This window comes from Anabrus simplex, chromosome 6, assembly GCF_040414725.1.
Source record: "Anabrus simplex isolate iqAnaSimp1 chromosome 6, ASM4041472v1, whole genome shotgun sequence".
Taxonomy (NCBI): Eukaryota; Metazoa; Arthropoda; class Insecta; order Orthoptera; family Tettigoniidae; genus Anabrus; species Anabrus simplex.
Genome location: NC_090270.1, coordinates 272,382,157 through 272,394,992, shown reverse-complemented (window position 1 = coordinate 272,394,992; position 12,836 = coordinate 272,382,157).

The window sequence follows — 12,836 nt, the reverse complement described above, 5'->3', positions numbered from 1 at the left end:
GATCGTGATTTAACCAGGTTTTCTGGAAAACAGTTCAGTACTATAGAATCGGTAAAAGTAGTTGAGAAAAGATTCGCAAGTAAGTTGAAGAATAATATTATTGAATGGGAATATGTGCTGGAAATTTTGTCTAATGTTTTTATCGGTGAAAGTAGAATATGGTTTCGAGTGTACTGGGATAATATGTCTAATTTAGGAGAATTGAAAGACAAGTTCATTGATAGGATTTGGAAGGAATGTGTGGAAGGGTGCGCGCGCGAGAGAGAGCGCATGATGTCTAGGGAAAGTAATATTGTAGAGAGAAGGGGGGAAATGTTAGCCGTGTATCAGAGGAGAGGGGGTGATCATGATCCGCAGAGGATTAATAGTTGTGTTGATGGTGATAGTGGTCGGAAGAGTAATCAGAGAGAATTGGAAGATGGGAGGCGTATGGAATTAAGTTGTGAGAGAGAGGGTCAGAGGAATAACCAGAGAGAATTGGAAGATGGGAGGCGTATGGAATTAAGTTGTGAGAGAGAGGGTCAGAGGAATAACCAGAGAGAATCGGAAGATGGGAGGCGTATGTACTTGAGTTATGAGAGAGAAGGTCAGAGGAGTAATCAGAGAGAATGGGAAGATGGGAGGCGTACGGATTTGACTTATCAGAGAGACTATGTTAGTCTTAATATGAATGTTATCAAGGTGTCGTTATCGAGCCAGAGTATTTCAGATTCACAGGGAATCGGGTAAGTTAAGTGAACAGTCCGAAGGTAGAAGATGAACTGGTATTTATTATAAGTAGTTATGTAGTGAAAGTAGATCTAAGTAATGTTAAGTGAGATATTTAAGTAATGACGTAGTCGTAGATAATGAAGTAATTAATAGTAGTAGTAAGGTAGACGTAAGAAGTGTTCTGTTAAGTGATGTAAGTACTTGTAATGCCGAGAATGTGATGTAAGTAGTGAGGGAATAACTCCGATGAGGGAAATTGTGATATGAAGAAGGTAAGTGAAGGTACTATCAGATCTTATAACAGCCGTTAGGCAAGTCACAGAGAGTAAATAAAATGATAGCGGTACCAATTACGATTGAAAATAATTGTAAGTTTCAACTATGCCTTGTTGTACCAGAACTTGTGTATTCAGTTGTTTTAGGAGCTGACTTGGTTGCAAATCATGGAAGTAGAGTAGACTTTAATTTAGGTAGTGTGTGTTTGTTCTGGGAGTAATCTAGCAAAGAAGTACGTGTTAATTATGATGGTCTGAAGTAAGTGTGTTGGTAACGTGTGTTCTTTGAAATATATGAGAGGTGAGTGAAGTTGTTCCTAGTGAGAGGAAATGTTTTGTTGGGTGTGTTACGTGTCTGTACGACCAGTATCCGAGGGATCGTCGGTATGAGGCAGTGACGTGAGGTAATTTGAGTGAATTACAGGAGGAGTAATTGTGGTCGATGTTAGGTAAGCATCGAGATGTATTTAGTGGTAAGTGAGGAAGAACACGTATATGAACATAAATTTGTAGTAAATGACCATAGATCGTTTGTGGGAGGTAAGTACCCCATTCAACTTAAAAATGCTAGTGAAGTCTAAGAACAAATAAACATTATGCTGGATTACGGAATAATTGAACCATCTTGTAGCCATAGTGTTGGGCCTTTAATTATTGTTGCCAAGGAGGATGTGATCTATTGAGAGATGTAAGTTAATAACGGCAAAATTGATTCAGTTTGAGTGACAGAGTGCTACTCAGAGTTCCATTTTCATCATCTGCAGAGGCGGGAAATATGTTGAAGTTATTATTTTGTATCAGGGGTATTTCACTATTGTGAACCGTATCGGGAAGTGTGCATATTCCTTAAAAGATCAGGAAGGGGATATTGTCGGTATTTGTAGTATTATATATGTAAAGGAGTATTTCACGTGAGATTTGTTGAAATAAGAGTAAGATGATTAAATTTTTGTAAGAAACTGGCAAAATAAAATTAACATACATGAATTAGCGTGTGAACCAAGTGTCGTATTGGTGCATTGGAAGAATAAGTGCTACATTGTCATGTTCTGTGTGACAAAACTGAGAACAGGACATTGGACAGTTATCTGCGATAACCATATGCGAGAAAAGTTCTCATATAAGTGATATTTCACAAAATATTTTGATATGTTAAAAAAAAAGAAGAATGTAGTGTAATCATTTAAAATTATTTGTGTGTGTTAAATTAAGGGCTATGCTCTTGTGAATTGTATGAAAATGGGACACTGAACAGTTATCTACGATGGCAATGTGCGAGAAGAATTCTCATATGTGATGTATTATAAAATGTATGGATGTTGAAAAAGAAAATTATTGTTGTATACTCATTTAAAGTGTTTATATGTGTCTGTGTTATATATATAATTTTGTTCATAAATCAATCGATTCTTTGTTCTTCGATTTATTTATGAGGGAGGCGAATTGTAACGGTTCAAATCCCGTTACAAGATGATATCTGTATTTTTATTATTGTATGATTTTATCTGTATTTTATTATTATTATTATTATTATGTCAGTATTATTATTATGTTATCTGTGATATTGTACTATTATTGTAATTATCCGTTTTATTCAATTTTGCAATTGCCTGTTGCTTGCAAGATTGCACTTAGATGTATACGTATATACGTATGTGTAGTATAACACTCAATACCTGTACAGTGAGAATTGTAGTATATATCAGAGATGGGATGTGACGTTGGGGCATTGTGCAATATTAGTGGCGATTCTGCCAAGTCATCGCCGCGCCTTGGCTACGTCATTGTATTTATTTAGAATATGCGCGCACGGTGTCATCGCCGCGGGGCTATTTCACCACTGTGTGTAATATCTGTCGCGTAGGTGGGAGTACGTCATTGTTATTTCTGGAGATTACGTAGCTGTGTCAACCAACGTATATATAAGGTGGGTGCACATTGTAGCGTCAGTCATTAGTTATACGGATGCAGTACAGTGAACAAGTCTACTAGATCAAGAGGCCTTAGTTGGCCAGTGAACGAGAGATGGTGAAGACTCAGTGAGCCATTATTGGTCATTGAGAGAGTGAGACCAAATGGTTGGTCCGTCACTTAGTGGAAGACGCGGACGCAAGGCTTACCAAGGAGTCAGAGAGGGCAACCCTGGACCTGCCAAGAGGTCATACCATAGTGACTTACAAAGAAGTCAGATGATATGGAGAAGAAGCAGTCTCAAGGATGTATCACCACGTTAGGCGTGACACATCTACAGTAAACACCAGAGCAATGGATTACGTCGTAATTACACTCAAAGTGTTAAAGGTACAGTCAAGTGAATCAGTGAGGGAAATATTTCGTATAAATTGTTAAATGTCCGGTCAAGTAGAATTCAAATTCATGCCTAGTTTCTTTCTGTTGCAATGTCATAATTTCATATTCTCATCTGTTTTATCGCAACAAGACTCACTATTTTTTGATATATTATTTAAAGAATATATATTGTTCTATCAAACGAATTCAGAGTTTCATTTCATTGACAGTAAAATATCTTAACCTCAAAATTAATGGGGAAACCGAACGCCAATCTCCTTTTCCCAGAACTTATATGGTATGTTGTCAAAAGTAAGCTTATTACCCCACACCCTAGAGATGGTCAAGAGTCTCATTCTATTATTGCTGTACTGAGTGGCAGCTGGCGCCCTTCAAATAACGTATGTGTAAGTAAGCAGGTAACAAGTAAGAGTTAGTACAAGGTCCGACGAGTGTGTATTTTATTTAATGAATGTTAATTTTCATAATTTCCATTTTATATGCAGATATTCAGATTTTTCATATTAAATGCAGATTGATATGTTTGTAAAGTTAGTCAACGACTCAGGAACATGTCACAATAGTTAGTTCTTCGACTTTGTTTTTCAGTCCTGCTACGATGACAAGTGTACGTGCGGCTTCCCCACGTAACTCGTTCATGCCCTTGTCATGCTTGTCCAAGGTGCCAGCTATCTGCGCGCATTTTTCTTCTACTTGTCCCCGCACGATGTCATTCTCCTTCCTACATTCATCTCGAATTTCCTCTATGTGTGATTCTATGTCCTTTCTGTCAGTTAATCGTAGAGCGGCGAGTTCCTTGACACTAGCGTTCAATTTTTCCTTAATTTCTGCGCGTTCCATTTGAGCCTCATCTCTAACGCGGTCAACCTTTTCATTAACGATGGTAATGTACGCATCCATGTGCACTTTTAATTCATCTTTCGCGAAGTGACATGCTTCCTGGACTTGAGTTAATTTGTCCCTAAGTTCCTGTCCCATCGCTACGCTCGCGGCCTGAACTGCATCTATTTGTGCCTTGAGTTCTGTTTTATTAACTTCGCACGCAGCCTGTACCTGGTCTATTTTATTCTCTAGTGAAACACTCGCGGCCTGTACTTGGTCTATTTTATTCCCTAATGAAACATTATTAGCCTGTACTTGATCCACTTTATTTATGATTTTGTCATTTGTCTGCTTAACTGACACGCTATCGGCCTGTAATTGATCTAACCTACGTTCCATTGCAACATTATTCAAAGCCAACGCTTGCATTAAGTCCTCTAACGCGAGAGCTTTCACCTCTCCCTGTCCTTCTACCAATATGTCCTGGGATTGCTCCCCACCGTCGTCAGACATTATAACTTTTCTTGAGAAAGCAAAAGGGCCGATCGGCCTCTCACCTTTCTGCACACGAAGGAATACGCTATTGGGTCTAGGCCCTATCCTATGACATTATACCCCTACACTAACTTTCATTTAACAAAAAAAAATTTTGACTTTAAAACTTGTTTACATTTGCAGGTCATTCAACTTGAATGCTGGCTTGCGCCTAAGATTTCACAATAAACCGCTCCAATATAACAACAACAACAACATTAAAAACAACGATGAAGTTGGAAATCTCCTGCCCTGAAATACGTTAATTTTAATTTATACCATCTCAACCTCTTTTTAAATAATAACTTGAACTGGTGCTCAGTAATATTTTTACCATTTCAAGCCTTCCTAAACAACTGCTTATAATATTCATCTCATGTCCAATGACATTTAAATGGAGTCCTGAATTACCAAAATAATATTAAATTTCATATGGGAAAAAGAGAAACATCAAATCTTCGAGCTTATTGAATTTTGAATCATTGCCAAACTTGAAGAGATTAGCAATGGATTATATTAATATACTAGTCATATCTAGCTCCGTTCGAAACTAACCTTACTCTAGCATGATATTACGTTACAAGTGAACACACACTTGACCGTGATGCGGTCATCAATTTAAAAAAATCAAAATTTTAAAAATATAAAATTTGAAAAAAAAGTATAAAATATAAAAATTTTACAATTGATTAGCAATGATATTGGCCTCTCTGCCGTTCTTAAAGCAACACTTTGCCGTTCTTAAAGCCCCACTTTGGGCCAGCCATTTTGCACCCGTCCACCTCCCGAGTCCCAGACTAGCATTTATCTCAGGGGTGTCGGTTCATTATTTAATTCAACAAATATAAATATAACGGCATAATAGAACACGGGGATGAACGGAGCAACTTAAAATTAAAAGGGGGAAGGCTCGATTGTAACTTGAATTTAAGGACTCCATGATAGGACTAGGAAGTGACTGTTACTTTAAAAAGGGCATCATCTAACTACAATAAAAAGATTATGAGAGTGGTTTCCTTTGAAATAATTTGCCAGAAGGAGCGGTTTATTACGCCATTTGACGTATAAAACTTTGATACACGTGGCAACAATATTTGAATTTACACACATGTTACATATATAAATCACTTGCCATACCGCAAGTGGTATCAATATCTTGCTGCGTTGCTTCTGAAATAAAATGACATTTTGGAGGTATAATTTACGGATCGATTCCATTTGAATCGAACCGTTGTTCAAAGATATAGCTTCCTTCTATCGGGAGCCCGAGCATAACCCATGTTACGGTCGGCTTCCCGATTTAACTAAGATGATGTACTCCGGCTATATACATTTTTCCGAGACCGGTACTCGGACTGGGTAATGTTTCTCGTGAAGTGCGAAAACTGGATTCCACGGACAGTTCCTATCTTACGATATCCAGCTGGTGCCATACCACTGATTTAGCATTTATATTATTTACATGTGATCTGAATTGTCACCAGTTAGCCTCAGTAGACTACTAACACAGATGAGATAACGAGAAGCGGTTTGGGAAATACCGTGCCAATGACCCCCCTCGCATCGCGAGCGAAGTAAACAAACACGCCAAGTATGACTGTAACATCGTCCCATACGGAAACCGTACAATAAAGAGGTACCAAATGACTCTAATATCATCATTCTCATTATTCAAACATACGAATAGAGGGATGTCGTCACCAAATAATTTAATCCACGATCGTCAGAATATTCATGAAATTATCATCCTTGAAATTATTATTATTATTATTATTATTATTATTATTATTATTATTATTATTATTATTATTACTCAACGGTTCCTGGCACTGTCACGTTTGATTTATATCATCATTATTATGCGGGATGCAAACACGAAAGGGTTATTACTGTTATTATTATTATATCCCTCTCGTGGTTATTATTATTATTAATGAATAGGTGACTCAATATATTATTATTATTATTCACGTCACTTAAGAGGTTATTATTATTAATGGACCGGTCACTTCCGCCAAAATATATACAGATATCGGTCGCAATTACAAATATTTCACTGATCAACCAACGACATCATTACTGTTATTATTATGACAATTATTATTAATCCGACCGCGGTGATTTAACATCGTCCTTACATTGTTATTATTATTATCGGTTGCATATTATCATTTAGATTCCCGTTTAACATCCTTACTATCGCTCATTTAATTAAGGCGGTCCAATCCTTTATCTGCAATATTTATTATTATTATTATCACGACATCATGATTGTCCTCGCTCGTTATTACAATGAATACAATATACGACCATTTCTGTGGGATCTGAACTCTCATTATCCTTAGATCCGTTGTATCTCAACGAATAGCTGTGCAGTCTATTTATTTCGTACATGCTGTCACGGGTTCGAATTCTACCCGCTGCGTAACTCAGTATTTCTCTGTGACACTGCCCGTACATTTTACACTCATATCAATATCCTAAGTGTCTCTCGTACGGAATTTATTTTCCTTTCTATCTCAATATTCCTTGATTCATTTATTTCTCACAGAATTATCAACTGACTTATTTATTCAACTTCTGACATCGTACGACCTTTTATTATCTGACTGCAGATTCTTTCACATATTCTATTTCATTTTGATCTACGCTGTAGTTCATTCTCCACAAATAATCCTAACATCTTGAAATTATATTTACCAAAATTTTGACAATCATGGTCTCGTAATATTAGCACTACGTGTTCCGGCTAATGAATCGCAACTTCAAAACGCGACATTTATACGTAAAAAAAATATTGGACCGTAATTTAAACCACACGTTCATAACATGTACGGATTATTAGCACCGATTTACATTTCAATATTATTAATTTACCAAATTAAATTACCACGCACTTTAATTCTGAATTAAAAACGACATCCCGTCATTAAATGATTCCCAATAAACTCAACACTTGATCACATGAATTATTATTATCTCCAAATCATATTAAAAAAATATATCTTCACAAAAAAATAGTTATATTATTTATTTATTTATTATTATTATTATTATTATTATTATTTAAAAAAAATAATAATTTGCCTGTTATTCGGTAGTCCACTCGTAATATGTTTAACGCATAACCCCTTGTACAAAGTCGATTTATTCTGGCACTAAACACTCCAGATATGATTTACTTGGAAATATTATATTAATCGCATCTCACAAATTTAACAACTTCACTTTGAAAATATGACCATATTAATTTCAACAAAACACACTTGGTATGGCGAAGCTGTATTTTCCTTCCATGTCATTAAATGGCTCGTTAAAATTGACAAAACATAAAAGCACATATCGGGTCTTATTTAACTAGCATAACCAAAATCAAATGTAAAGAAAATTATCGACTACAAAGAAAATATGAATGCATGCATGACTTAACGTACTACACTATATATACAAATTTACATCTCCAACAAACTGAATACATAAAAGACCCGATTATTTACATTATTATGATTTACTACTGTCCGTGCTACAAATTTATGATGGGGTCGTTAAGCGACCCATCTTGTTACAGAAGGTAACCAAGTATAATTAAATTATTCCCATTTTTCCCATCACGATAACATTTCCCAAATATTATTTACACTTTAGTACTCATCTTAGTTATCGGTATTCCATTGCAGCTTTGCAGACGAGAGGCTCCATCCGGCCCCTCTCTGCGTTTTACTCCTCCATCCTTGATGGCGTAGTTTCACAAAAGATTTCCTGGCACATTATCATTTTACACTCATATCTTGACTACCACAAACCTTCACCATTTACAACGTTAACACAACAAATTTCTATCCTAGACCCAAGAATTTAATATATTTACACTATTTAATCTTCGTCCACCTACCGCACAATGGACCTGGACACGTACGACGAGGTGTCAGCTATTTCGCCCGTCGCGCTACGCCCGATTTATACGGCATTCTTGACGTGTTCATGACATCGGTTCGGTATAGCTAAGTACAGGCTACTACTTCCTTAAAGTACTGTTCGTCACACAGTCTATTATGTACGTACTTATGGTGATATATTTTATACTACTCTCTTGCAGGGTAATTACTTTACATCACTGATTTTCACAAATGACAAACACTGTCCTACGTTAACTATTTCCAGATTTAACATGTTGCTTGAGCGCGATCACATTTTACAAACACTGGCGGATGCTCGCGCCATTAAATGACTGTACGACCGTAGAATTCTAAGATTACCGGCGACCAACAGTTCAGCTCCCGATATTCAATTCACGTGTGCTGGCGACCGTCAATTCAGCTCCAACGATTCAAGACAAGTGTGTTGGCGAGGATCCCTTGCCCCGTATATATGGATGAAGCCTTTTTCCCGCGGATTCGTTGACGTCATACCCCTTAGGGAGGGGGTGGATTTTTAATATCGGTACTTGCACTCCGAATTGGAAGTTAAAATTTACATCAAATTAATCCACTCCGCTAGCATATCTGCTAGATAAAATATGAACTCCTGGTGATCACAGATTTAGGAGATATGGGTGGATTTCGCTCCTCACATTTCGCGCCTTCGTAAGCGTCCCTGACAACGTGGTCTTCTTTCAGCCAATGAGATTCAAGCTGTCTGGTTTCCAAGAAATCCAGCCTTCAATTTAATTAATTTGCTAATAAGTATTGATTATTTTTCCATGCATGACCTCTAATAAATCCAGTACACCCATCCGCGTACTCATAATAATTTATTACTGATTACTTTTGTAGTTACGAAAATATCTCATCCATCATTCCTTAAGATGGTATCACTGAGTCTCCCATCAAATTTTTACTATTGGCCGGCAAGCGGTCACGTGATTTAAATCTCCACCTGCTCGAACTTAGGCTAGCGAACGTACACTCAGCCGCTGTAATTTTCCATGAGGTCATAGAATTTCCGTCCTACCAAAAATATCCCAAGGTCTTACTCATGTGGTGAGTTTTCTTTGTATGACTCTCCCCCTTCCTCTTTCTGACCAAGACTTATTTGTGGACTCTGTATTTCCTTGTACGCCAACTAATGATATTCCCTGCTGTGAAGTAGCTAAAAGTTGTCGTGTTGAGCTAATCCGTCAGGCTCCAGTCTGTCGTCCTTCCTTCGCTCTGATTTCGACATTACCTAAACGAAATATTTTCAAATACACTCCTCTGTATTTCAATAAATGTACCATGTTATTTTACCGATCAAATCATGATTGATTATGGGCCTAAGTCACTCGGGTTCATCACCAACCCGGCATTTGCCTTGAGGTGAAATGGGAAACTGTGGAAAACCACTTCGAAAATGGCTGAGGTGGGAATTGACCTCCTTCCCCAAACCCTCTACTCAACTGACTTCCCGAGGCTGAGTGGATTCCGTTCCAGTCCTCGTATCACGTTTCATATTACGTGACTAACCCGCGAATCGAACCCGGGCTTTCAGGGGTGGTAGCTAATAACACTAACCACTACACCACAGAAGCGGACAAGGCCTTTCTTAAGATAATAAATTTGCTCACTTCAAACGCAGACATTAGAAAGATGTTTTTGAAGAGTTTTCTTTGAAGCGTGGTAATGTACGGAAGTGAAACATGTACAATAACTAGGTCAGAAAGAAAGGAAACAAGTGTGGACGTTACATAAGAATGCTGAAGCTGAGATGGATAAATCGAATCACCAATGAAGAGATACTGAATCGAACTGAGAGTAGAACGATTTACTTGCTTTCACCAAAAGAAGTGATATAATGATAAGACTCGTCTTAAGACACCCAAGACTTTTTCTGTTAGTTTTTGAAGGAAGTGTAGGTGGTAAGAACGGTAGGGACATGAATATGACAAGACCTATTACGGTAGGTGTACGATGTATTAGTTAAGTAGGAATGAAAAGATTAGCACAGAATAGAATGATATGGAGGGCTGCATCAAACAAGTCTGTATACTCACGATCCAAATGACAACAAGAAGCTGAGTAATGTTTGTCTGTCTCGTTGGCTGAATGGCCATCGATATGTTCATCGGTTCAGAATGACCTACCGAGCTCGATAGCTGCAGTCGCTTAAGTGCGGCCAGTATCCAGTATTCGGGAGATAGTATGTTCGAACCCCACTGTCGGCAGCCCTGAAAATGGTTTTCCGTGGTTTCCCATTTTCACACCAGGCAAGTGCTGGGGCTGTACCTTAATTAAGGCCATGGCCGCTTCCTTCTCACTTCTAGCCCTTTCCTGTCCCATCGTCGCCGTAAGACCTATCTGTGTCGGTGCGACGTAAAACAACTAGCAAAAAAGTAGCAGAATGACCTAGGTTCCATTCCCGGCCGGGCCGAAGATGTTATTTGCGAATGGTTAATTCCTCTGTGTTCATCTTAATACGCTTGTTTTCCTCAATATACACAACACTCTACACCGCTAACCACCTCAGAATACATCCCTCCACACAGGAAGGGCATCCGACCTTAAAACTGGGCCATATCCACTTCAACTGCCCACCCAAATATAGTGGGATTAGCCCCACGAAGAAGTAGAGTACATGAATTATATATTTTGACGTGTACACCATTTTAATGTGCGACGTTTGGAGGTGCAACCTATCTCAAGGGGCGCCAACATCGTGTTACGGCGCCGTCCTCTCGCCGCTGCAGGCAACCAGTCAGAGATGATCCGGGAGCGCATTCGCCAGTCCACTTCTGCCATCACTCGGTGCCTTCCAGTGGTGTGAGAAACAGCAATAAGGTGTAACCGGAGCCATTGATTTTTTTAAAGTTCCATGGATCTATCCTCGTTCGAAGAATCTGGATTTGCTGGTCACCCTGTAAAAGACAGGCCGGGTTAGATCGTTACGATTCAATATGAACTCAAGTATGATAGTGCTTCAGCCAGTCAGACAGTGCTGTGCAGGTGTATATACTGCTAAGAAATATTGGATGAATGTGTTACAGTGTGGTCGGAGAGCTGTCTGTAAACTGACGGTGAAGGTAGAACAGTGCAGCTGAGCGACGTGGAACTCTGAACTAGGCCACTGTGTGTGTGAATCTAAGCATGAGATTTCGCGCGCATAGACCGTGAAATATGTGACCGCGAACAATGTACAGTGAGGCAACAGTGAACTGCCCTATGGTCCAAGTGGCAGTTGTGATGTGTGCGTAGTCTAAATACTGTGCTAGCTTGCGTGTACAGTGAGTCTCTCTGATTGGTTGGCCGGTAGGCGTGCCCAGTTTATCCGCCTCCCGTTGACTCATCACTACCCGCTCCGCAGCCTAGCAACAAGGACAACACTTCGCCCACTTTATCCGTTCATAACATGAGAAAACAGTTAAAATTAAGAGTTAATAAAATGATTAAAAATTAAGAAAATAAGCTCATACCTTATGAGAGGAGATGCTGGAAATGTTCTCCTCCTGCAGCCACACATTTCGGACTTGTATGGTTTCAATTTTAACATTTTCGTAGCGCGCCATGTTGAGCTCTTCGAAACCCCGGCTTCTCGTCCAAGTCGTCTTAGGGATTTTGTAGGCATATGTTCTTATCTTTCTGCAATTTCATTTTTCTCCTCCTTAAGTACCGTACACGTTTTTTTTATCATTTCACTTCTTATTGAGTAAAGAACCAGTTTCTCTCAATTTGTTTACGAGTTTCCGCATGGTCGCTCTATGAGGAGAGTGTATACCTGGAAATTGTCTTACAAATCGCCTAACGATTTCCCGGCAAGACTCTGTTTTCACATAAATACTCTTTCCTCTACCTTGTACACATGAGGAGGCATTATGAGAATTATACCTCGAAGTAACACTTCACCTCTCGAGAGCAGTTGGAGCGGCAGATAAACACTTCGTATATTTTCTAAGCACGGACCTGAACTGCGAAGTGCGGACATTCCCGTGCTGATGCTGCGCTATGTAACGGGAAGTGATGAGTCAACGGGGGGCAGATAGCTGGGCACGTCTTCCGGCCAACCGATGAGAGAAACACACTAAAGTACACTGAATAACAGGTGTGACTGAACAGTGTGAACAGAGGCAGCTCGCTAATTAGAGTGAATGTGTGCCTGTGTAATTGTTAGTTAAACCTTAGAGTAGACGCTACCAGTCGTGTATTTATTGCCTGCTACATACCTACATGTTACATAATATATGTATACACAGGATGTTTCAAAAATATCCGGCAT